We start from the raw sequence: 27,359 nt of genomic DNA, 5'->3' as shown, positions 1-27,359 counted from the left end.
AGACCCCTTGTGAGACCATATGCTGGTGCGGTTGGCCCTGGGTTCCTCCTAATGCAAGACAATGCTAGACCTCATGTGGCTGGAGTGTGTCAGCATTTCCTGCAAGAGGAAGGCATTGATGCTATGGACTGGCCCGCCCGTTCCCCAGACCTGAATCCAATTGAGCACATATGGGACATCATGTCTCGCTCCATCCACCAACGCCACGTTGCACCACAGACTGTCCAGGAGTTGGCGGATGCTTTAGTCCAGGTCTGGAAGGAGATCTCTCAGGAGACCATCCGCCACCTCATCAGGAGCATGCCCAGGCGTTGTAGGGAGGTCATACAGGCACGTGAAGGCCACACACACTCCTGAGCCTCATTTTGACTTGTTTTAAGGACATTACATCAAAGTTGGATCAGCCTGTAGTGTGGTTTTCCACTTTAATTTTGAGTGTGACTCCAAATCCAGACCTCCATGGGTTGATAAATTGGATTTCCATTGATTATTTTTGTGTGATTTTGTTGTCAGCACATTCAACTATGTAAAGAAAAAAGTATTTAATAAGATTATTTCTTTCATTCAGATCTAGGATGTGTTATTTTAGTGTTCCCTTTATTTTTTTGAGCAGTGTAGTTGGCACAATGCATTGGGGCAGGTAGCGTTCTCCTGGCATCCACCAAACCCAGATTCGTTCGTTGGACTTCCAGATGGTGAAGCGTGATTCATCACTCCAGTTAACACGTTTCCACTGCTCCAGAGTCCAATGGCGGCGAGCTTTAGATCTCTCCAGCCGACGCTTGGCATTGATCATGGTGATCTTAGGGTTGTGTGCGGCTGCTCGGCCATGGAAACCCATTTCATGAAGCTCCTGTTGAACAGTTCTTGTGCTGATGTTGCTTCCAGAGGCAGTTTGGAACTCGGTAGTGAGAGTTGCAACCGAGGACAGACGATTTTTACGCACTGCAGCACTCGGCGGTCCCGTTGTGTGAGTTTGTGTGGCCAACCACTTCGCGGCTGAGCCGTTGTTGCATCGACACTAAAGTTGACAAACTGACATGTGGGAAAAGTGGCATCCTATGCCGGTTCCACGTTGAAAGTCACTGAGCTCTTCTGTAAGGCCATTCTACTGCCAATGTTTGTCTATGGAGATTGCATGGCTGTGTGCTCGGGTGACAGTCTGTTGCTATGGTCATCGAGAAAAGGGAAGTTGTAGTTATTTTAAGCTTCTCTGGAGTTGGAGGAAGGTCTCATACTCTCTTGTTCTCTGGATCAATTGGTGTTATGTTTTTGTTACAGCCCTTCCGAAAGGGAAATTGTAGTTCAAGCTTCCCAATACAGAGATCACAAACTGTCCTCTATGGATGCATGATTCATCATGTGTTCTGTATTAAACCTTTGTGTGAGGTTGGGCTCAAAAGGTAGGGATTCCTTTTCCATTAAAGGTAATCAATTATCTGAACACTGTCACTGTGTGGGATGGTTCTGTCTTATCCTCATTGAAAACCATTAAAGGTCATCCATCCATGGTAAAGAAATGGGCCTACTGCCTAGCTTTCCTCCAAATAGCCTTCTGACTTGGCTGGCTTACGGCATATGGTCCGGGTGAACTGCTGGAAATTACCTTAGTTTCCATCTGAGCCACCTGTTAGAAAAACATTGAGGGAGCAACAAAGAGAGAGCGATTGACTGAAGAAGTGCCATAATACTTTGACAGTTTTATTTCTCTGAGTAGACTTTATTTAACTGGCAGACAGACTCCAGTAACTGCCGCAATGTTTGTATGGGTCACTTTCACCCAGCTTATCAAACAACTAGGCCTATCTATCTGTTTGTCATTGATAAGAAGCTTAACGGCTGGATTAGTTGAAGCTACAAGTAGCCTGGTATTTGGTGGTACAGTAAGAGACCCAAAAGGGGGCGGCCTTGTAATCCTGTCTGCTTTAAAACCAAAATAAAGCTACTTGTCTTTCTTTGAGAATGGTCCTAAAAGCTGTAACATGCGTGGTCACAGACAGGTAATAGTTGTTCTATCTTCATCTGAGCTGTTTGAACACCTGCATGGCTGGCAGATTTACTACTGGCTGTCCTCTGTGGCAGGTATACTACTGGCTGTCCTCTGTGGCAGATATACTACTGGCTGTCCTCTGTGGCAGATATACTACTGGCTGTCCTCTGTGGCAGATATACTACTGGCTGTCCTCTGTGGCAGATATACTACTGGCTGTCCTCTGTGGCAGATATACTACTGGCTGTCCTCTGTGGCAGATATACTACTGGCTGTCCTCTGTGGCAGATATACTACTGGCTGTCTCTGTGGAGATATACTACTGGCTGTCCTGGGGGCAGGTATACTACTGGCTGTCCTCTGTGGCAGATTTACTACTGGCTGTCCTCTGTGGCAGATATACTACTGGCTGTCCTCTGTGGCAGGTATACTACTGGCTGTCCTCTGTGGCAGATATACTACTGGCTGTCCTGGCTGGCAGGTTTACTACTGGCTGTCCTCGGTGGCAGGTTTACTACTGGCTGTCCTGGCTGGCAGGTTTACTACTGGCTGTCCTCGGTGACAGGTTTACTACTGGCTGTCCTGGCTGGCAGGTTTACTACTGGCTGTCCTCGGTGGCAGGTTTACTACTGGCTGTCCTCGGTGGCAGATATACTACTGGCTGTCCTCGGTGGCAGGTTTACTACTGGCTGTCCTCGGTGGCAGGTTTACTACTGGCTGTCCTGGCTGGCAGGTTTACTACTGGCTGTCCTCGGTGGCAGGTTTACTACTGGCTGTCCTCTGTGGCAGATATACTACTGGCTGCCCTCTGTGGCAGGTATACTACTGGCTGTCCTCTGTGGCAGGTATACTACTGGCTGTCCTCTGTGGCAGGTATACTACTGGCTGTCCTCTGTGGCAGGTATACTACTGGCTGTCCTCTGTGGCTGGTATACTACTGGCTGTCCTCTGTGGCAGATATACTACTGGCTGTCCTCTGTGGCAGATTTACTACTGGCTGTCCTCTGTGGCAGATATACTACTGGCTGTCCTCTGTGGCAGGTATACTACTGGCTGTCCTCTGTGGCAGATATACTACTGGCTGTCCTGGCTGGCAGGTTTACTACTGGCTGTCCTCGGTGACAGGTTTACTACTGGCTGTCCTGGCTGGCAGGTTTACTACTGGCTGTCCTCGGTGGCAGGTTTACTACTGGCTGTCCTCGGTGGCAGATATACTACTGGCTGTCCTCGGTGGCAGGTTTACTACTGGCTGTCCTCGGTGGCAGGTTTACTACTGGCTGTCCTGGCTGGCAGGTTTACTACTGGCTGTCCTCGGTGGCAGGTTTACTACTGGCTGTTCTCTGTGGCAGGTTTACTACTGGCTGTCCTCGGTGGCAGGTTTACTACTGGCTGTTCTCTGTGGCAGGTTTACTACTGGCTGTCCTCGGTGACAGGTTTACTACTGGCTGTCCTGGCTGGCAGGTATATTACTGGCTGTCCTGGCTGGCAGGTATATTACTGGCTGTCCTGGCTGGCAGGTATATTACTGGCTGCCCTGGAGGGGAAAAGATGACTTGGGCCTGCACACAGGAGCTGGACAAAAATAAGAGCCAATAAAGAGAGAAAGAAAGTAATGTCCGCTCACTCTTTGCTTTTTGTTTGCTCACTGTTTGATGTGAGCGATAAGTGATCTTCTTACCAAAACTAGCATGGTCTTGGTCAAATGAGTGAACTGTCTTGATCCCTTCCTCACCAGCTGCTACACTAGTGGCTCCACCACAGACATATGTATCTTCTTCGGGTGGTCACGTTGTGTCTTTGTGTGCAACCGGATCTGGTGGCCCAAGCTGACCCTTTCTCTCTCCATCCCCTTTTGGGCCGTTGTTACTAATGGGTTCCGTCTGCTGTCTTGGCTCCAGTTACCCCCCTCGGTGGGGCTCCCCTTCCCCAGAGGAGGTGTCTGTTCCTGGGTTAGCTAGCAGGGTGGAGAGTAGAGGTCGACCGATTTTATGATTTTTCAACGCCGATACCGATTATTGGAGGACCAAAAAAAAGCCGATACCAATTAATCGGCTGATTTAAAAAAATAATAATAAAAAAAATATAAAAGTATTTATTTGTAATCATGACAATTACAACAATACTGAATGAACACTTATTTTAACTTAATATAATACATCAATAAAATCAAATTAGCCTCAAATAAATAATGAAACAGGTTCAATTTGGTTTAAATAATGCAAAAACAAAGTGTTGGAGAAGAAGGTAAAAGGGCATTATGTGCCATGTAAGAAAGCTAACGTTTAAGTTCCTTGCTCAGAACATGAGAACATATGAAAGCTGGTGGTTCCTTTTAACATGAGTCTTCAATATTCCCAGGTAAGGAGTTTTAGGTTGTAGTTATTATAGGAATTATTGGACTATTTCTCTCTATACGATTTGTATTTCATATACCTTTGACGATTGGATGTTCTTATAGGCACTTTAGTATTGCCAGTGTAACAGCATAGCTTCCGTCCCTCTCCTCGCTCCTACCTGGGCTCGAACCAGGAACACATCGACAACAGCCACCCTCGAAGCAGCGTTACCCATGTAGAGCAAGTGACGTTTGAAACGCTATTAGCGCGCACTCCGCTGACTAGCTAGCCATTTCACATGGGTTACACCAGCCTAATCTCGGGAGTTGATAGGCTTGAAGTCATAAACAGCGCAACGCTGAATTGCGAAGAGGTGCTGGCAAAATGCACAAAAGTGCTGTTTTGAATGAATGCTTACGAGCATGCTGCTGCCAGTCAGACTGCTCTATCAAATCATAGACTTAATTATAACATAACACACAGAAATACAGAAATAACACACAGAAATACTGTTAATATGGTCGAATCTGGAAACTATCACGTTTATTCTTTAAGTGAAATACGGAACCGTTCTGTATTTTATCTAACGGATGGCATCCCTAAATCTAAATATTCCTGTTACATTGCACAACCTTCAATGTTATGTCATAATTACGTAAAATTCAGGCAAATTAGTTCGCAACGAGCCAGGCGGTCCAAACTGTTGCATATACCCTAACTCTGCATGCAATGAACGCAAGAGAAGTGACACAATTTCATCTGGTTAATATTGCCTGCTAACCTGGATTTCTTTTAGCTAAATATGCAGGTTTAAAAATATATACTTCTGTGTATTGATTTTAAGAAAGGCATTGATGTTTATGGTTAGATACAGTCGTGCAACGATTGTGCTTTTTTCGCAAATGCGCTTTTGTTAAATCATCACCCGTTTGGCGAAGTCGGCTGTCTTAGTTAGGAAGAAATAGTCTTCACACAGTTCGCAACAAGCCAGGCGGCCCAAACTGCTGCATATAACCTGACTCTGTTGCAAGACACATTTTCCATAGTTAAAATAAATTAATGTTAGCAGGCAATATTAACTAAATATTCAGGTTTAAAAATATATACTTGTGTATTGATTTTAAGAAAGGCATTGATATTTATGGTTAGGTACATGTTGGAGCAGCGTGTACCTAAGCGATTATATGCAACGGAGGACAGGCTAGATAAACTAGTAATATCATCAACCATGTGTAGTTTACTAGTGATTATGATTGATTGATTGTTTTTTTATAAGATAACTTTAATGCTAGCTAGCAACTTACCTTGGCTTCTTACTGCATTTGCGTAACAGGCAGGCTCCTCGTGGAGTGCAATGTAAAGCAGGTGGTTAGAGCATTGGACTAGTTAACCGTAAGGTTGCAAGATTGAATCCCCGAGCTGACAAGGTAAAAATCTGTCGTTCTGCCCCTGAACAAGGCAGTTAACCTGTTATGGATAGGGGGCAGTATTTTCACGGCCGGATAAAAAACGTACCCGATTTAATCTGTTTATTACTCCTGCTCAGAAACTAGAATATGCATATAATTGTTTGATTTGGATAGAAACACCCTAAAGTTTCTAAAACTGTTTGAATGGTGTCTGTGAGTATAACAGAACTCATATGGCAGGCCAACACCTGAGAAGATTCCAAACATGAAGTGCCCTCTCTGACCATTTCTTGGCCTTCTTTAGCCTCTTTATTGAAAACAGAGGATCTCTGCTGTAACGTGACACTTTCTAAGGCTCCCATAGGCTCTCAGCAGGCGCCAGAAAGTTGAATGATGACTCAGCAGTCCCTGGCTGAAACAGTAGCGCATTTGGACAGTGGTCGATCTGAGAACAATGAGACGTTCGCGCGCGTGCACGTGAAGAGTCCATTTTCCATTTTCAGTCTTTGAACGAAAACAACGTCTCCCGGTCGGAATATTATCGCTATTTTACGAGAAAAATCGCATAAAAATTTATTTTAAACAGCGTTTGACATGCTTCGAAGTACGGTAATGGAATATTTGGAAATTTTTTGTCACGATATGCGCCGGCGCGTCACCCTTCGTTACCCTTCGGATAGTGTCTTGAACGCACGAACAAAACGGCGCTATTTGGATATAACTATGGATTATTTGGAACCAAACCAACATTTGTTGTTTAAGTAGAAGTCCTGGGAGTGCATTCTGACGAAGAACAGCAAAGGTAATCCAATTTTTCTTATAGTAAATCTGAGTTTGGTGAGTACCAAACTTGGTGGGTGTCAAAATAGCTAGCCTGTGATGGCCGGGCTATCTACTCAGAATATTGCAAAATGTGCTTTTGCCGAAAAGCTATTTTAAAATCGGACACCGCGATTGCATAAAGGAGTTCTGTATCTATAATTCTTAAAATAATTATGTTTTTTGTGAACGTTTATCGTGAGTAATTTAGTAAATTCGGTTCGGTGTTCGGTGGGAATGCTAGTTCTGAACGTCACATGCTAATGTAAAAAGCTGGTTTTTGATATAAATATGAACTTGATTGAACAAAACATGCATGTATTGTATAACATAATGTCCTAGGAGTGTCATCTGATGAAGATCATCAAAGGTTAGTGCTGCATTTAGCTGTGGTTTTGTTTTTTGTGACATTATAGCCATTTCATATCGGTTACACTTGAAAAATGGGTGTGTGATTATTTCTGGCTGGATAGTCTCCTGACATAATCTAATGTTTTGCTTTCGTTGTAAAGCCTTTTTGAAATCGGACAGTGTGGTTAGATAAAGGAGAGTCTCGTCTTTAAAATGGTGTAAAATAGTCATATGTTTGAAAAATGGAAGTTTTCGGATTTTCGAGGAATTTGTAATTCGCGCCACGCCCTATCATTGGATATTGGAGCGGTGTTCCGCTAGCGGAACATCTAGATGTAATAGGTTAACCCACCATTCCTAGGCCGTCATTGAAAATATGAATGTGTTCTTAACTGACTTGCCTAGTTAAATAAAGGTGTAAAAAAAACACAAAAAAATTTGTCAAATCGGTGTCCAAAAATACCGATATTCGATTGTTATGAGAACTTGAAATCGGCCCTAATTAAATCGGCCATTCCGATTAATCGGTCGACCTCTAGTGGAGAGGGTGGGGCTGACTGGGCCGAGGAGTCACCCCATGTTTATGCACTTATCACGTGCCAGCGGACACATGAAAGGCTAAGTGTATTTGTGTGAACGTACATGGTCTGTTGTGATGGGCTAGATAGTAGTACTTCTCGCTCGCTCGCTCTCCCTCGCTCGCTCTCCCTCGCTCGCTCTCCCTCGTTCTCTCTCGCTCGCCCTCTCTCCCTCGCTCTCCCTCGTTCTCTCTCGCTCGCCCTCTCTCCCTCGCTCGCTCTCCCTCGTTCTCTCTCGCTCGCCCTCTCTCCCTCGCTCGCTCTCCCTCGTTCTCTCTCGCTCGCCCTCTCTCCCTCGCTCGCCTCGCTCGCCCTCTCCCCCTCGCTCGCCTCGCTCGCCCTCTCCCCCTCGCTCGCCTCGCTCTCCCTCCCCGCTCGCTCGCCTCGCTCTCCCTCTCCCTAGCTCGCTCGCTCTCCCTCTCCCTAGCTCGCTCGCTCTCCCTCTCCCTAGCTCGCTCGCTCTCCGCCTCCGCTAGCTCGCTCCCCTCTCCCTAGCACGCTCACTCTCCCTCTCCCTAGCTCGCTCGCTCTCCCTCTCCCTAGCTCGCTCTCCCTCCCCCTAGCTCGCTCGCTCTCCCTCCCTCCCCCTAGCTCGCTCGCTCTCGCTCGCTCGCTCGCCTCCCTCCCCCTAGCTCGCTCGCTCGCTCTCCCTCCCTCTCCCTAGCTCGCTAGCTCGCTCTCCCTCCCTCTCCCTGCTTGCTCGCTCGCTCTCCCTCTCCTTTGCTCGCTCGCTCTCCCTCTCCTTTGCTCGCTCGCTCTCCCTCTCCTTTGCTCGCTCGCTCTCCCTCTCCTTTGCTCGCTCGCTCTCCCTCTCCTTTGCTCGCTCGCTCCCCTCTCCTTTGCTCGCTCCCTCGCTCTCGCTCCCTCGCTCACTCTCTCTCTCTGTTTGTGGTTTCTCACCCAAATCTCACTTTTATATAGTGCATTTGGTAAAATTACACTATAGACTATTTTTTGAGAATCTTCTTTTTATGCAGTAAAATGCTTTGTATGCTTTTTCTTTTGGTGCATTCACTGTCTGACCAAATCCACAAGAGGCACACATTTTGTTGTTTTCCCAGGTAGTTGTACCATTGGGCATGTTAAACCATGGTATTTCCTCATTTGAAGGAGTGTCTGCTGCTCTGATTCCTGGCCTTTTTCTAGAAAATTATGACTTTGGTTTTCTGAAAGTTGATGCTGTATTCCCAAAGAATGTTAAGTTGTTCATTTAGAATAATAATTGCTTGACAAAAATGTAATCTAATGCAATGGCAATCCTGGTCAAAGGTAATCCTTTGCACAGACTGCCAACATTATTATGCATATTAATTGTTAATGATGGTAATAAAGATACACAAGATATGTGTGTGTGTGTGTGTAGCAAATTGAGGTGAGAGCATTGGAAATACTTTTATCAATCAAATGTTTTTATAAAGCATTTTTACATCAGCCAGTGTTTTAGTGGTTGATCTGCTTCTGTTCTGTGGGTGGCACTGTGTGCTCTTTTCGAAGGATGGGTCCTGGCCTCTCAGGGGGCCATGGGATCTGGGAGGACGGGGGTGGTCTGCCGGTCATTGCGATCACAACCCAACTTGGGATGGGGAGGGGCTTTAGCAGGTGGAATAGTGGAGAACAATTGGAGGGTTACTTGGTAGCAATGCAAATATCATGGACACTCAATCACTATGGTACTTTTTAACAGTACTTTTACGAACTTATATTATGATAAATGGATTTGAAACTTGCATCTCATTATGGTGAAATAAGTATAGCCAGTTACAGTGAGGGGAAAAAAGTATTTGATCCCCTGCTGATTTTGTACGTTTGCCCACTGACAAAGAAATGATCAGTCTATAATTTTAATGGTAGGTTTATTTGAACAGTGAGAGACAGAATAACAACAAAAAAATCCAGAAAAACACATGTCAAAAATGTTATAAATTGATTTGCATTTTAATGAGGGAAATAAGTATTTGACCCCCTCTCAATCAGAAAGATTTCTGGCTCCCAGGTGTCTTTTATACAGGTAACGAGCTGAGATTAGGAGCACACTCTTAAAGGGACCTTTTTTGATTTGAAGTCGGAAGTTTACCTACACCTTAGCCAAATACATTTAAATTCAGTTTTTCACAATTCCTAATATTTAATTCTAGTAAAAATTCCCTGTCTTAGGTCAGTTAGGATCACCACTTTATAGCAGAGAGAATGATTTATTTCAGCTTTTATTTCTTTCATCACATTCCCAGTGGGTCAGAAGTTTACATACACTCAATTAGTATTTGGTAGCATTGCCTTTTACATTGTTTCAGGTAGCCTTTCACAACCTTCCCACAATAAGTTGGGTGAATGTTGTCCCATTCCTCCTGACAGAGCTGGTGTAGGTTTGTAGGCCTCCTTACTCGCACACACTTTTTCAGTTCTGCCCACAAATTTTCTATAGGATTGAGGTCAGGGCTTTGTGATGGCCACTCCAATATCTTGACTTTGTTGTCCTTAAGCCATTTTGCCACAACTTTGGAAGTATGCTTGGAGTCATTGTCCATTTGGAAGACCCATTTGTGACCAAGCTTCAACTTCCTGACTGATGTCTTGAGATGGTGCTTCAATATATCCACATAATTTTCCTCCCTCATGATGCCATCTATTTTGTGAAGCGCACCTGTCCCTCCTGCAGCAAAGCAGCCCCACAACATGATGCTGCCACCCCCTTGCTTCACGGTTGGGATGGTGTTCTTCGGCTTGGAAGCATCCCCCTTTTTCCTCCAAACATAAGGATGGTCATTATGGCCAAACATTTCTATTTTTGTTTCATCAGACCAGAGGACATTTCTCCAAAATGTACGATCTTTGTCCACATGTGCAGGAGCAAACCATAGTCTGGCTTTTTTATAGCGGTTTTGAGGCAGTGGCTTCTTCCTTGCTGAGCGGCCTTTCAAGTTATGTCGATATACGACTCGTTTTACTGTGGATATAGATACTTTTGTACCTGTTTCCTCCAGCATCTTCACAAGGTCCGTTGCTGTTGTTCTGGGATTGATTTGCACTTTTTGCACCAAAGTACGTTTATCTCTAGGAGACAGAATGCGTCTCCTTCCTGAGCGGTATGACGGCTGCGTGGTCCCATGGTGTTTATACTTGCATACTATTGTTTGTACAGATGAACATGGTACCTTCAGCCGTTTGGAAATTGCTCCCAAGGATGAACCAGACTTGTGGAGGTCTACAATTTATTTTGTGAGGTCTTGGCTGATTTCTTTTGATTTTCCCATGATGTCAAGCAAAGAGGCACTGAGTTTGAAGGTAGGCCTTGAAATACATCCACAGGTAGACCTCAAATGATGTCAATTAGTCTATCAGAAGCTTCTAAAGCCATGACATCATTTTCTGGAATTTTCCAAGCTGTTTAAAGGCACAGTCAACTTAGTGCATATAAACTTCTGACCCACTGGAATTGTGATACAGTGAATTATAAGTGAAATAATCTGTCTGTAAACCAATGTTTGAAAAATGACATGTCATGCACGAAGTAGATGTCGTAACCGACTTGCCAAAACTATAGTTTGTTAACAAGAAATTAGTGGAGTGGTTGAAAAACGAGTTTTAATGACTCCAACCTAAGTGTATGTAAACTAGAGGTCGACCGATTAATCGGAATGGCCGATTTAATTAGGGCCGATTGCAAGTTTTCATAACAATCGGTATCGGCCACCGATTTGCCGTTTTTTTTTTTTTTTATATAAAAAAAATATATATATATAAGCCATATATATATATTTTTTTATAGAAATATTTTTTAACTAGGCAAGTCAGTTAACCTGTTGGGTCTAGGGGGCAGCATTTGCACGTCTGGATAAAAAAAATGTACCCGATTTAATCTGGTTACTAATCCTACCCAGTAACTAGAATATGCATATACTTATTATATATGGATAGAAAACACTCTAAAGTTTCCAAAACTGTTTGAATGGTGTCTGTGAGTATAACAGAACTCATTTGGCAGGCAAAACCCTGAGACATTTTCTGACAGGAAGTGGATACCTGATGTGTTGTATTGACTTTAAACCTATCCCATTGAAAAACACAGGGGTTTAGGAATATTTTGGCACTTCCTATTGCTTCCACTAGATGTCACCAGCCTTTACAAAGTGTTTTGAGTCTTCTGGAGGGAGATCTGACCGAACAAGAGCCATGGAACGGTGATGTCCCATTAGACACCTGGCGCGCTAGTTCATGTTGGGTACCCTCGTTCCAATACGTTATAAAAGAGTATGCATTCGTCCACCTTGAATATTATTCATGTTCTGGTTAAAAAAGGCCCTAATGATTTATGCTATACAACGTTTGACATGTTTGAACGAACGGAAATATATTTTTTCCCCTCGTTCATGACGAGAAGTCCGGCTGGCTTACATCATGTGCTAACGAGACGGAGATTTTTGGACATAAATGATGAGCTTTTTTGAACAAAACTACATTCGTTATGGACCTGTGATACCTGGAAGTGACATCTGATGAAGAGAATCAAAGGTAATGGATTATTTACATAGTATTTTCGATTTTAGATCTCCCCAACATGACGTCTAGTCTGTATCGCAACGCGTATTTTTCTGGGCGCAGTGCTCAGATTATTGCAAAGTGTGATTTCCCAGTAAGGTTATTTTTAAATCTGGCAAGTTGATTGCGTTCAAGAGATGTAAATCTATAATTCTTTAAATGACAATATAATATTTTACCAATGTTTTCTAATTTTAATTATTTAATTTCTGACGCTGACTTGACTGCCGGTTATTGGAGGGAAACGATTTCCTCAACATCAATGCCATAGTAAAACGCTGTTTTTGGATATAAATATGAACTTGATAGAACTAAAAATGCATGCATTGTCTAACATAATGTCCTAGGAGTGTCATCTGATGGAGATTGTAAAAGGTTAGTGCATCATTTTAGCTGGTTTTATGGTTTTGGTGACCCTGTCTTTGACTTGACAAAACATTACACACAACTCTTGTAAATGTACTGTCCTAACATACTCTAAATTTATGCTTTCGCCGTAAAACCTTTTTGAAATCGTAAAACGTGGTTAGATTAAGGAGATGTTTATCTTTCAAATGGTGTAACATAGTTGTATTTTTGAAAAATTTGAATTTTGACATTTATTTGGATTCAAATTTGCCGCTCTTGAAATGCACCTGCTGTTGATGGAGTGCACCACGGGTGGCACGCTAGCGTCCCACCTAGCCCCAAGAGGTTAAGAACACATTCTTACTTTCAATGACGGCCTAGGAATGGTGGGTTAACTGCCTTGTTCAGGGGCAGAACGACAGATTTTTACCTTGTCAGCTTGGGGATTCAATCTTGCAACCTTACAGTTAACTAGTCCAACGCTCTAGCCACCTGCTTTACATTGCACTCCACGAGGAGCCTGCCTGTTACGCGAATGCAGTAAGAAGCCATGGTAAGTTTCTAGCTAGCATTAAACTTATCTTATAAAAAACAATCAATCAATCATAATCATTGTTTAACTACACATGGTTGATGATATTACTAGTTTTCTAGCCTGTCCTGCGTTGCATATAATCGATGCGGTGCGCATTCGTGAAAAAGGACGGTCGTTGCTCCAACTTGTACCTAACCATAAACATCAATGCCTTTCTTAAAATCAATACACAGAAGTATATATTTTTAAACCTGCATATTTAGCTAAAAGAAATCCAGGTTAGCGGGCAATATTAACCAGGTGAAATTGTGTCCCTTCTCTTCTGTTCATTGCACGCAGAGTCAGGGTATATACAACAGTTTGGGCCCCTGGCTCGTTGCGAACTAATTTGCCAGAATTTTACGTAATTATGACATAACATTGAAGGTTGTGCAATGTAACAGGAATATTTAGACTTAGGGATGCCACCCGTTAGATAAAATACGGAACGGTTCCGTATTTCACTGAAAGAATAAACGTGATAGTTTCCGGATTCGACCATATTATTGACCTAAGGCTCGTGTTTCTGTGTGTTATTATGTTATAATTAAGTCTATGATTTGATAGAGCAGTCTGACTGAGCGATGGTAGGCACCAGCAGGCTCGTAAGCATTCATTCAAAACAGCACTTTCGTGTGTTTTGCCAGCAGCCCTTCGCAATGCATTGCGCTGTTTATGACTTCAAGCCTGTCAACCCCCGAGATTAGGCTGGTGTAACCGATATGAAATGGCTAGCTAGTTTGCGGGTGCGCGCTAATAGCGTTTCAAATGTCACTCGCTCTGAGACTTGGAGTAGTTGTTTCCCTTGCTCTACATGGGTAACGCTGCTTCGAGGGTGGCTGTTGTCGATGTGTTCCTGGTTTGAGCCCAGGTAGGAGCGAAGAGAGGGATGGAAGCTATACTGTTACACTGACAATACTAAAGTGCCTATAAGAACATCCAATAGTCAAAGGTATATGAAATACAAATCGTATAGAGAGAAATAGTCCTATAATTCCTATAATAACTACAACCTAAAACTTCTTACCTGGGAATATTGAAGACTCATGTTAAAAGGAACCACCAGCTTTCATATGTTCTCATGTTCTGAGCAAGGAACTTAAACGTTAACTTTCTTACATGGCACATAATGCCCTTTTACCTTCTTCTCCAACACTTTTGTTTTTGCATTATTTAAACCAAATTGAACCTGTTTCATTATTTATTTGAGGCTAATTTGATTTTATTGATGTATTATATTAAGTTAAAATAAGTGTTCATTCAGTATTGTTGTAATAGTCATTATTACATTTTTTTTTTAAATCAGCCGATTAATCGGTATCGGTTTTTTTGGCCCTCCAATAATCAGTGTCGGGGTTGAAAAATCATAATCGGTCGACCTCTAATGTAAACTTCCGAATTCAACTGTACTAAGAGGACTGTTATCAGCATGTTTTAACCAGTCCTATGTAAATGGTAGATTACCATGCACTCAACAAGAAGGTCTGAGTTCATTATTACTGAAATAGTGGGTAATCTAAAGATCCAGTCCATTAAAAAAATTGGAGGCCCCTTACAGTTCAGTGTTGTGATGCAAAATGAATAGCGCATAGAATTCAAAAGGTATTGTTGGACATTATTCATTCTAAGCAGACAGGTTTTTTTACATGGACATTGGAGATGATAATATAAGACAAGTACTGGAAACAATAGAACACTATGAAAAATCTGGGAAACCAGGCCTGCTATTCATAGCTGACTTTGAAAAGGCTTTTGTTAAAGTACGACTGGAGTTTATATATAAATGCCTGGAACATTTAAATTTTGGAGAATCTTTTATAAAATGGGTTAAAATCATGTATAGTAACCCTAGGTGTGAAATAGTAAATAATGGCTACTTTTCAAAAGGTTTTAAATTGTCAAGAGGAGTAAAATAAGGTTGTCCACTATCGGCATATCTATCTATTATGGCCATTTGAAATGTCAGCTATTAAAGTCAGATCCAACAATAGTATCAAGGGCCTAGAAATCCAGGGCTTAAAAACAAAGGTGTCATTGTACACTGATGATTCATGTTCTCTTTTAAATCCACAATTTGGAACCCTCCACAGCCTCATAGAGGATCTTAGATAATTTTGTTGTAATCCAGAGAGGTAAGAAAAATTATGATAAATGTACTATATTATGTATTGGATCACAAACAAATACAGCTTTTACATTACCATGTAGTTTACCAATAAAAGGGTCTAACGGTAAAGAAATTATCTCATAACAATAAATGTTTATAGAAAGTTAGCAAAAATAGATAAGATCTTGCTACCGTGGAAAGGAAGATACCTGTCTATTTGTGGAAAAATCACCCTGATTAACTCTTTAGTCATATCCCAGTTTACCTCTTTGCTTATGGCCTTGCCTACACCTAGCGACATGTTTTTTTTAATTATGTGAGCTAAAAATATTCAATTTGATTTGGAACAGAAAGCCAGACAAAATTAAACAGCCTATTTATATAATAAATATGATTTCGGAGGGCGGAAATGATTAAATATTAAAGCATTAAACCTTTCACGAAAGGCATCAGTCATACAAAAGTTGTACTTAAATCCAAACTGGTTCTCTAGCAAATTAGTAAGAATGTCTCACCAAAGGCCTTTTTCCCTTTATTCAGATTGCACCTCTCACTTTCAGTAATTTGAAAAGGAAATCATCTCCCAAATATCGCCATTTTTAAAACAAGCCATAAAAAGTTGGTTGCAATTTTAATTCAATCCAACTGAAAAGACAGAACAAATAATACAACAAATATTGTGCTTAAACTCAAATATAATAATTGATAAAAAAAAAGTATAATCTTCGTAAATGATCTCATTAATAGGACTGGTGGAGTTGTCACACATGCAGAAAACAAAAACATGGAAATGTCTGCTTTACCCAAAATTATAACCAACTAATTGCAGCATGACCACACAAATGGAAGAGGAAAGTGGAAGGGGTAAAAAGAAAGGAACTTGTCTGTCGGCCCTGCATTAAAGACCATAAATGGTTAAAGAAAATTGTGATAAATAAAAAAGTATTCCAGTTTCATTCAAGGGCCCAAAAATTGACAGCCGTGGCAAGTAGATGGCAAAGTAGTTGGGAAGAGATTTTTGACGTACCGATTCCATGGCACATGGTTTATGAACTGATACACAAAACGACGCCGGATTCAAAACTTAGTTTGTCAATTTAAATGATTATGCTAAATTCTTGCAACCAATAGAATGTATCCCCCCAAAAATAACAATCCTCCCAGCTCTGTAGATTTAGCTGGGAGGAGGCAGAATCATTAGATCATTTGTTTTTTTTTGTAGCTTTTGGTCACAGGTCCAGGAATGGCTGAAGAATTGCAATATTTACCTGGAGATAACCCTGCCGATAGCACTACTGGGCGATCTGAAAGTCATAGTTAATCGATCAATAATTAAATACTTTTAGCAAAAAAACGTTTATTTTCAATTTACAATCTGTAGAAACAATGAGATGAGAAAGGTTCAGAACTGTAGTGAAACATCACAGCACAGTTGAAAAAAACAAGGCAAATAAAAATCCAATATGAATGGTGTTAAGAGATAGATGGGAGGGGTTGAATAGAGCTGAAGGTTGGTACTAATAATAACAAGATAACAACTAATGTAAACCATACTGTTTCCGTAAAACGTACACCACTGTTCAAAAGTTTGGGGTCACTTAGAAATGTCCTTGTTTTTGAAAGAAAAGCAACAACAAAAAAGTCCATTAAAACATCATCAAATTGACCAGACATACAGTGTAAACATTGTTAATGTTGTAAATGACTATTGTAGCTGGAAACGGCAGATTTTTAATGGAATATCTACATGGGCGTACAGAGGCCCATTATCAGCAACCATCACTCCTGTGTTCCAATGTCACGTGTTGTTAGCTAATCCAAGTTTATCCAAGTATATACAAAAAAATATATGGGTGATTGGAAGTGATGCAGACAATTACATTGATGGAAGCTACAATCTATCTGCAATATTAAAGCTGATCTACCCCCAAAGGAAGAAAAAAAAGAAAATATTTTTTTTTTGGTGCCTTTAGTGTAGACCGAGCTCTGTTGGTGACAGTAGGACAAAGTCATCTGCGTAGAGGAGGAGTCTGACCTCATCTTTTAGGATGAATCCAGGGGCTGCAGATCGGTCCAACAACACTGCTGGTTCGTTGATGTAGATGTTAAACAGGGTTGGACTTAAACTACACCCTTCTCTCACCCCTTGCCCTTCTGCAAAAAACATGGTTATTTTATTGTTCAATTTAAACTACATGTGTAAATATATTTTATGATGTCGTATACTTTACCACCCAACACCGCTTTGGAGGGTTTTGTAATACAATCAATCCATCATATAATCCATCCCTGTCTCTCTCTCTCTCCCTTCTCTTTATCCTCTCTCCTCGCTCTTCCTTCTCTTCTCTCTCCCTCCTCTCTCTAAAATTAAGTTCGCTTTATTGGCATGAAATACAATTTGTAGATATTGCCAAAGCAGTTTAATGGTCCAGCATTTCAGTGAATACAGTACAATGAGGTTAATGAAATACTAATAATAGTACATGTGATCAGGTACAACACTATTGCTGTTGTATTGTGTAATCTTTATTTTTATTTTTTTATTTTTTTAAATATAATGAACAAAAATATGAACACAACATGTAGCTAATTCAAAGGTTTTACTGAGCTACAGTTCATATGAGGAAATCAGTCAACTTCCTCAATCACGCTCCCTCAACACTTGAGACATCTGTAGCATTGTGTTGTGACAAAACTGCACATTTTAAAGTCGCCTTGTATTGTCCACAGTCACAAGGTGCACCTGTGTAATGATCATGCTGTTTAATCAGCTTTTTGATTGGCAAATGAGAAATGTTTATTAAAAGGGATGTAAATAAAATTGTGCGCAACATTTGAGAAAAATAAGCTTTTTGTGTGTATGGAAAACTTAAGGGATTTTTTTATTTCTGCTGATGAATCCTACACTTTAGATGTTGTTTATTTTTTGTTCGGTGTAAAAATAAGATTATAAAATGTAGCAGTATGCTCTGAAAGCTGTCCTTCAAACAGCCTTTTCAATTATGCATATACTAATGGTCTAACCCTCCATCCTCCCTCCCACAGAGACTGATTTTACTGACTGCAGCTCCCTTGACTTGACCTAGCAAACACTGGCTGACTGGCTGACTAGCTGATTGACTTGTCTGACTGAGGACATTGTTCTGCACCGATTCTGCTTGTGTTTCTCTGTTGTTCATTAAGAAAAACGAGATTTCAGTCTTGGGGGGCAGTTACTGATGTTTGTCTTCCATAAGACACCATAGGTGCATAGCCAGTATCACTTCCTCAAAATAGTCAGAATGAATAAAACATTTTACATCTAGCTAAGGTGCAGTGTTTTTCAAGTAAAAAAATGTGCAACGTGTTGTCTTATGTAAACAAAGTCAGATTCACTGTGGTAAGATTGGATGGAGCACAATCACTGCAGCTGTGAGTCCTGTGTTAGTGAGCATTGTCGAAATCAAAACCCAACCCTCTATTAGCCTAAGTCATGACGAACTCAATTACAAAACTCAGTTTTGGACAAGATTGACTTTATTACCAAAATTGTAGTAAAATTTGACAGTAAAATAAATGTTTCTGACTAATATTGATGCCACATAGAAAACATCCTATCAGAGAAGTTGTTTATTGCCATCAGTTGTGCTTTAAAGTTAGCCCATCCTCTACTCAGTTTGGGGCATTGTGTAGGTAAGGCACAACTACTGGTGGCTTAAGGTAAATTCACACTACGGAAGGTAATGAGAGTTGCGCTGTGTTGCAATTTGGCTGACCCCCATTTATTCGACTGGTCGATTTGTTTGGTTGATCAAGATTGTTTTTGTTGAGAAGTGGCAAATATATATATTTTTAAATTGAGGAGACTCCTATGGTAGGTACACCTACAGCTCATCCCTTGGCAGTAGTACTGTAGATTACTTTATCACTGACCTCAACCCAGAGTCTCTCAGAGCATTCACAGTCAGCCCACTAACTCCCCTATCAGATCACAGCAAATCCCAGTCTACTTGAACAGAGCAATACTCAATCGTGAGGCATCAAAGCCAAAGGAACTGCGAAATATAACAAAATGCAATAGATGGAAGGAAAGTAGTGTAGAAACATACCAAAAAACTATTGGGCAACCACAAATTCAATCCCTTTTATACAATTTCCTGGACAAAACGTTCCACTGTAATAGTGAAGGTGTAAACTTGTCAGTAGAAACCAAAACAGTGTATTTGACCTCCCTGTCAAATCTAAACATTTCAAGCAGACAACCTAAGAAAATTAACAACAGTGACAAACTGTTTTATTAATAATGCAAAAACCTAAGAAAGAAATTGAGAACCTTATCCAACCAAAAACCTACACCCAGAAAAACTGAGCCTACGCATTCACTAAAATCACTAAAACAATACAGAAATGCACTACAGAAAAAGAAGTAACAGCATGTCATATCTGCTTAATGTAATTGAAAAATCCATAGAATCTAACAACTTCTGGGAAAATTGGAAAACACTAAACAAACAACAACATGAAGCGTTATCTATCCAAATCGGATAGATGGATAAACCACTTCTCCAATTTTTTGGGCTTTATAACAAAGAACAAACAGCAAAAATATCTACATGGTCAATTACAAATCTTAGAATCAGCTGTTAAAGACTACCGGAACCCACTGGATTCTCCAATAACATTGAATTAACTTCATGACAACATACAAACCCTCCAACTCTGTGGTCTTGATGGTATACTACATTAAATGATCAAATATACAGACCACAAATTCCAATTGGCCATATTAAACTCTTTAAAACCATCCTCAGCTCTGGCATCTTCCCCATTTTTTGGAACCAAGGACTAATCACCCCAATCAACAAAACTAGAGACAAATTTGACCCCAATAACTACCGTGGGATATGTGTCAATGGCATCCTTTGAAAAATCCTCAGCATTATCATTAACAGCAGACTCCTACATTTCCTCAGTGAAAACAAGGTACTGAGCAAATGTCAAATTGGGTTTTTATCAAATTACCATGTGACAGACCACGTATTCACCCTGTACACCCAAATTGACAAACAAACAAACCAAAGCAACGGCATTGTTGATTTCAAAAAAGCTTTTGCCTTAATTTGGTATGAGTGTCTGCTATACAAATTGGAAAGTGGTGTTGGGGGAAAAACCTACGACATTATAAAATCCATGTACACAAACAATAATTGTACGGTTAAAATTGGCAAAAAAAACACACACATTTCTTCCCACATGGCCGTGGGGTGAGACAGGGATGCAGCTTGAGCCCCACCCTCTTCAACATGTATATCAACGAATTTGCGGGGACACAAGAACAGTCTGCAGCACCCGGCCTCACCCCACTAGAATCTGAAGTCAAATGTCTACTGTTTGCTGGTGATCTATCTGGTGCTTCTGTCACCAACCAAGGAGGCCCTACAGCAGCACCAAGATCTTCTGCACAGATTCTGTCAGACCTGGGCCCTGACAGTAAATCTTAGTAAAATACAAATAATGGCGTTCCAAAAAAGGTCCAGTCGCCAGGACCACAAATACAAATTCCATCTAGACACCGTTGCCCTAGAGCACACAACAAATTATACATACCTCGGCCTAAACATCAGCGCCACAGGTAATTTCCACAAAGCTGTGAACAATCTGAGAGACAAGGCAAGAAGGCCCTTCTACGGCATCAAAAGCAACATAAAATGGCAAAAAAATACTTTAAGCAGTTATAGAACCCATTGCCCTTTTATGGTTGGGAGGTCTGGCGTCCGCTCACCAACCAAGAATTCACAAAATGGGACAAACACCAAATTCTGCAAAAACATCCTCTGTGTACCTAATAAAACGCCAAATAATGCATACAGAGCAGAATTAGGCCGATACCTGCTAATGATTTCAATCCAGAACATTTTACTACCACCTAAAAGGAAGCGATTCCCAAACCGTCCATAACAAAGCCATCACCTAAAGAGAGATGAACCTGGAGAAGAGTCCCCTAAGCAAGCTGGTCCTGGGGTTCTGTTCACAAATACAAACAGAGCACCAGGACAGCAATACAATTAGACCCAACCATATCATGAGAAAATAAAAATATAATTATTTGACACATTGGAATGAATTGACAAAAAAACTGAGCCAACTGGGATGCTATTTGATCCTAAACGGAGAGTACACAGTGGCAGAACACCTGACCACTGTGACTGACCCAAACTTAAGGAAAGCTTTGACTATGTACAGACTCAGTGAACATAGCCTTGCTATTGAGAGAAGCGGTCTGCCCACAAAATGAGGTGGAAACTGAGCTGCACTTCCTAACCTCCTGCCAAATGTACAGTGGGGGAAAAAAGTATTTTATCCCCTGCTGATTTTGTGCGTTTGCCCACTTACAAAGAAATGATCAGTCTATAATTTTAATGGTAGGTTTATTTGAACAGTGAGAGACAGAATAACAACAAAAACATCCAGAAAAACTGGCTAGGCCACTCCAGGACCTTAAAGTGCTTCTTCTCGAGCCACTCCTTTGTTGCCTTGGCCGTCTCTCACTGTTCAAATAAACCTACCATTAAAATTATAGACTGATCCTTTCTTTATCAGTGGGCAAACGTACAAAATCAGCAGGGGATCAAATACTTTTTCCCCCCACTGTATGACCATATATTTGCCAGATTACACAGATACACAAAGAATTTGAAAACAAATCCAATTTTGATAAACTCCCATATCTATTGGGTGAAATACCACAGTGTTCACAGCAGCAATATTTGTGACCTGTTGCCACAAGCAAAGGGCAACACTATTGTAAATACAACCCATATTTTGGTTTATTTATTTTCCCTTTTGTACTTTCACTATTTGCACATCGTTACAACACACACACACACACACACACACACACACACACACACACACACACACACACACACACAGCCATAATATGACATTGAAATGTGTCTATTCCTTTGGAACTTTGTGTAATGTTTACTGTAAATATTTTGTTTATTATGTACAGTACCAGTCAAAGGTTTGGACACACCTACTCAATCCAGGGATTTTCTTTTTTTTGTACTATTTTCTACATTAATAGTTAAGACATCAAAACTATGAAATAACACATGGAATCATGTAGTAAACAAAAAAGTGTTAAACAAATCAAAATAGATTTGAGATTCTTCAAAGTAGCCACCCTTTGCCTTGACAGCTTTGCCCATTCTTGGCATTCTCTCTTCACAATTTTTCTACAATGTGAAAATAAAGAAATACCCTTGAATGAGTAGGTGTGTCCAAACTTTTGACTGATACTATATTTCGCTTGATTTGGTAATGTAAACATATGTTTCCCATGCTAATAAAGCCCTTTGAATTGAATTGGAGAAAGACACAGACGCAGAGTGAGAGACACATTTAAAAAAAATACTGGTCCACCGTGGGAAACAAACCCACAACCCTGGCATTTCAAGTGCCATGCTCTACCAACTGAGCCACAGAGAGCGAGAAAGACACATACTGAGAGAGCAAGAGAGACCATGTGTGTCATTTTCCCTGGAGGCCTGTCCGACTGACTGTGTGACCTCTTCAGGTGAGGGCAGTGGAGATGGCCACCAGTGATCTCACCCCCTGTCAAGGTTCTATTGTCATTCAAAGCAGGCAAGGCGAAATGAGGCAGGCAGCCGGGCAAGGAGAGGACTGAGTGAGAGAAGCAAGGGGCTGAGGAGGGGGCACATCTTGGCTTAGCTTCTTTCCACCTAGCTGGATGGTTAATGCCATCGAACGAATGACCAGAGATATTCATTCACTCACTCCCTATTTTTAAAAAAACTTTTAGGCCACTCATCCCTCTCTCTCCCCCTCTATCCTCCCGCTCTGCTTCCTCTCCCCCCTCTCTCCTCCTTCCTCTCTTCTCGCTCCTTCTCCTTGTTCAGTCCATTCCCATGCATACAGTGCAGCTCTTTGTGGAGCTCTCACCCTTAATAGTACTGCTGGGTGAGTTGAGGTTACATTCCCCGCACTGCCGCATTCCACTGTTACCCCCCCACCCCACTACATACACTTATGCGTCAGAGGTCGCCTCTCCATGGCACTGACACAATATTCAATTGAATTAATGCACGGCTGCATGGCACGGAATGAGAAACTTATCCTGGGAAACCAGGTCCTGGATGGACAAAGTGGGGGTGAAAAAACACTTCAATTTATTACAAAAGCTCATTATTGAGAAAGGTTCAATCTCACTGCTAGCTAGTCCCAGACAGACAGGTCACATATCCAGGGTGGCTAAATAAAACCAAACCAGGCAGGAGAGGAGATCTCGGCAGCTTCTCTCTTCATAGACATCAAGAGGAAGCTGAGTGATTTTGAGTCATAGCTTGATATTTAGCTGCCTAGTTTCTCTCATTCTGGGAAAGGCAGCACAGGTATGAGTTGTAGGGAATGTTTTTCATGAACTCTGGTCTAGTATACGCTGGGCTACAGCCAATGAGATATATACAGTTGAAGTTGGAATTTTACATACACCTTAGCCAAATATATTTAAACTCAGTTTTTCACAATTCCTGACATTTAATCCTAGTAATGATTCCCTGTCTTAGATCAGTTAGGATCACCACTTTATTTTAAGAATGTGAAATGTCAGAATAATAGCAGAGAGAATGATTTATTTCAGCTTTTATTTCTTTCATCACATTCCCACTGGGTCAGAAGTTTACATACACTCAATTAGTATTTGGTAGCATTGCCTTTTTAATTGTTTAACTTGAGTCAAACGTTTCGGGTAGCCGTCCACAAGCTTCCCACAATAAGTTGGGTGAATTTTGGCCCATTCCGCCAGACAGAGCTGGTGTAACTGAGTCAGGTTTGTAGGCCTCCTTGCTCGCACACGCCTTTTCAGTTCTGCCCACAAGTTTTCTATAATATTGAGGTCAGGGCTTTGTGATGGCCACTCCAATACCATGACTTTGTTGTCCTTAAGCCATTTTGCCACAACTTTGGAAGTATGCTTGGGGTCATTGTTCATTTGGAAGACCCATTTGCAACCAAGCTTTAACTTCCTGACTGATGTCTTGAAATGTTGCTTCAATATATCCACATAATTTTCCTCCTCATGATGCCATCTATTTTGTGAAGTGCACCTGTCCCTCCTGCAGCAAAGCACCCCCACAACATGATGCTGCCACCTCCGTGCTTCACGGTTGGGATGGTGTTCTTCGGCTTGCAAACCTCCCCCTTTTTCCTCCAAAAATAACGATGGTTATTATGTCCAAACAGTTCTATTTTTGTTTCATCAGACCAGAGGACATTTCTCCAAAAAGTACGATCTTCGTCCCCATGTGCAGTTGCAAACCGTAGTCTGGCTTTTTTTAATGGAGGCTTTGGAGCAGTGGCTTCTTCCTTGCTGAGCGGCCTTTCAGGTTATGTCGATATAGGACTCGTTTTACTGTGGATATAGATACCTTTGTACCTGTTTCCTCCAGTATCTTCACAAGGTCCTTTTCTGTTGTTCTGGGATTGATTTGCACTTTTCGCACCAAAGTACGTTCATCTCTAGGAGACAGAACGCGTCTCCTACCTGAGCGGTATGACGGCTGCGTGGTCCTATGGTGTTTATACTTGCGTACTATTGTTTGTACAGATGAACGTGGTACCTTCAGGCGTTTGGAAATTGCTCCCAAGGATGAACCAGAGTTGTGGAGGTCTAAAATTGTTTTTCTAAGGTCTTGGCTGATTTCTTTTGATTTTCCCATGATGTCAAGCAAAGAGGCACTGAGTTTGAAGGTAGGCCTTGAAATACATCTACAGGTACACCTCCAATTAACTCAAATGATGTCAATTAGCCTATCAGAATCTTCTAAAGCCATGCCATCATTTTCTGGAATTTTCCAAGCTGTTTAAAGGCACAGTCAACTTAGTGCATATAAACTTCTGACCCACTAGAATTATGATTAAGTGAAATAATCTGTCTGTAAACAATTGTTGGAAAAATTACTTCTGTCATGCACAAAGTAGATGTCCTAACCGACTTACCAAAACTATAGTTTGTGAACAAGACATTTGTCGATGTCTTGACATTTAACGTTCTTAAAATAAAGTGGTGATCCTAACTGACCTAAGACAGGGAATTTTTTACAAGGATTAATGTCAGGAATAGTGAAAAACTGAGTTTCAATGTATTTGGCTAAGGTGTATGTAAACTTCTGACTTCAACTGTGTGTATACGCCATTTGGCTACAGCTCTGTATTGTTTGTATGTGCAGTCTGCCCCATCTACTGGTGATTGGTGGTAAATGCATTTGAGGATATTTTTTGAATGAGCTTTGTATGTACGGTACTTCCTCAAAGGTTTTTTAGCAACTCCTGTCTCTCATTTGTATACTGTGTGTAAAATCCTTCAATTCCTTGGTGACAGTCCTTTTCCTTCTCTCTCTCTCTCACTCTTTCACTCTCACTCTGACAGGCAGGCTCTAAGGCGGTACAGTGAAGTGAAGGGGTGGAGCGTCATGAGCCTTCTGGCACACTAACTGAAGGAACCAGAGTAGCAGGTCTGATCAGGTGGGTTGCTTCTACGCTCTGTGGGTCTGTGTTGGTGTGTGTGTGTACAGGAGAGAGTGTTCTGGAAACCCTTTATTGTGTCTCTGTTATTTGTAGCTCAGTGTGTTTCTCCCTTCCTGCGACTTGCTTTCTTTTGTATATAAACTCAGCATAAAAATAAATGTCCCTTTTTCAGGACCCTGTCTTTCAAAGATATTTATACGAATTATCTTCACAGATATTCATTGTAAAGGGTTTGAACCCTTTCCCACGCTTGTTCAATGAACCATAAACAATTAATGAAGATGCACCTGTGGAACGGTTGTTACGACACTAACAGCTTACAGATGGTAGGCAATTAAGGTCACAGTTATGAAAACTTAGGACACTAAAGAGGCTTTTCTACTGACTCTGAAAAACATCAAAAGAAAGATGCCCAGGGTCCTTGCTCCTCTGCGTGAACGTGCAATGTCTGTACTGAGACGCCTAAGACAGCGCTACAGGGAGACAGGACAGACAGCTGATCGTCCTCACAGTGGCAGACCACGTGTAACAACACCTGCACAGGATCGTTACATCCAAACATCACACCTGCGGGACAGGTACAGGATGGCAACAACAACTGCCCGAGTTACACCAGGAACGCACAATCCCTCCATCAGTGCTCAGACTCTCCGCAATAGGCTGAGAGAGGCAACAACGTCGCCTATGGGCACAAACCCACCATCGCTGGACCAGACAGGACTGGCAAAAAGTGCTCTTCACTGACGAGTCGAGGTTTTGTCTCACCATGGGTGATGGTCGGATTCTCGTTTATCGTCGAAGGAATGAGCGTTACACCGAGGCCTGTACTCTGGAGCGGGATCGATTTGGACTTAATGCAGTTGGTGGCCACACCAGATACTGACTGTTACTTTTGATTTTGACTCCCCCTTTGTTCAATGATACATTATTCCATTTCTGTTAGTCACATGTCTGTGGAACCTGTTCAGTTTATATGTCTCTTGTTGAATCTTATGTTCATACAAATATTTACACATGTTAAGTTTGCTGAAAATAAACTTGGTTAACAGTGAGAGGACGTTTCTTTTACTAAGCCTAACTGCCTGGCTAAGGCTCAATCACAACAATGTGGAGTAGTACTGAAGCAGCACTTTCATTCCATAGCAGTTTGACATGTAACAGTTGCATTTCATTCACTCACTCATTTTCTGTAATTTCTTTGGGATTAATGATTAACCAGTGGAAGCAATAAAAATGCCAATCTACTGTTCAGAAATTATATTTATACCAAAAGTTTTAGTCCATACACAGATCGGCTACATAGCTACGCATCCGTAGGTATACATGTATTTTTGTCCTCCCCCAATAAGCAAGAAAAGAGTTAGCTAGCTACCTTAATTCAGCTACATTGCATGCCAATCTCTTGCGTTAACATATTCCTCTTAACTGTACATTTTCTGCATGATTCCTGATGAAGTAATAATTACTTACATTTGCTTCCATCCTAGTTTATTGTATTCTTGAAGCAACTCTACAGGGTTGGGTCGCAGAGCTTCATGGGAGTTTTCGGAAACACTAGATATAAAGTCTGCATTTGGAGGGCCAACTAGAAGTTGAATTGGGACACACTACGACTCGATGGGGCTTGCGGGATTGCACAAAACGGGAGGTATTGGGATTGAGCCTAAGTGTTTGCTGACTAACTGTTTTGGGCTCCCGAATGGCGCAGTGGTCTAAGGCACTGCATCTCAGTGCTAGAGGCGACACTACAGACACTCTGGTTCGAATCCAGGTTGTATCAC

The 27,359-nt window shown here is 41.4% G+C and overlaps 1 protein-coding gene across 1 annotated transcript in view; it reads left to right on the top strand.

Moving 5' to 3' along the window:
* Nucleotides 1-27,359, top strand: part of mpp7a (MAGUK p55 scaffold protein 7a) — a 331,927-nt gene that overhangs the window by 53,079 nt on the left and 251,489 nt on the right. The window contains exon 2 of the mRNA XM_082965658.1: nucleotides 25,481-25,575. The gene's annotated coding sequence lies outside the window, so the exon portion shown is untranslated. The remainder of the gene's footprint in view (nucleotides 1-25,480; nucleotides 25,576-27,359) is intronic.

This window comes from Salmo salar, chromosome 19 (genome assembly GCF_965601325.2).
Source record: "Salmo salar chromosome 19, fSalSal1, whole genome shotgun sequence".
In the NCBI taxonomy this organism is placed as follows: Eukaryota; Metazoa; Chordata; class Actinopteri; order Salmoniformes; family Salmonidae; genus Salmo; species Salmo salar.
Note: the sequence above shows the minus strand (reverse complement) of the source record. Positions and strands in the feature narration are given on the sequence as shown.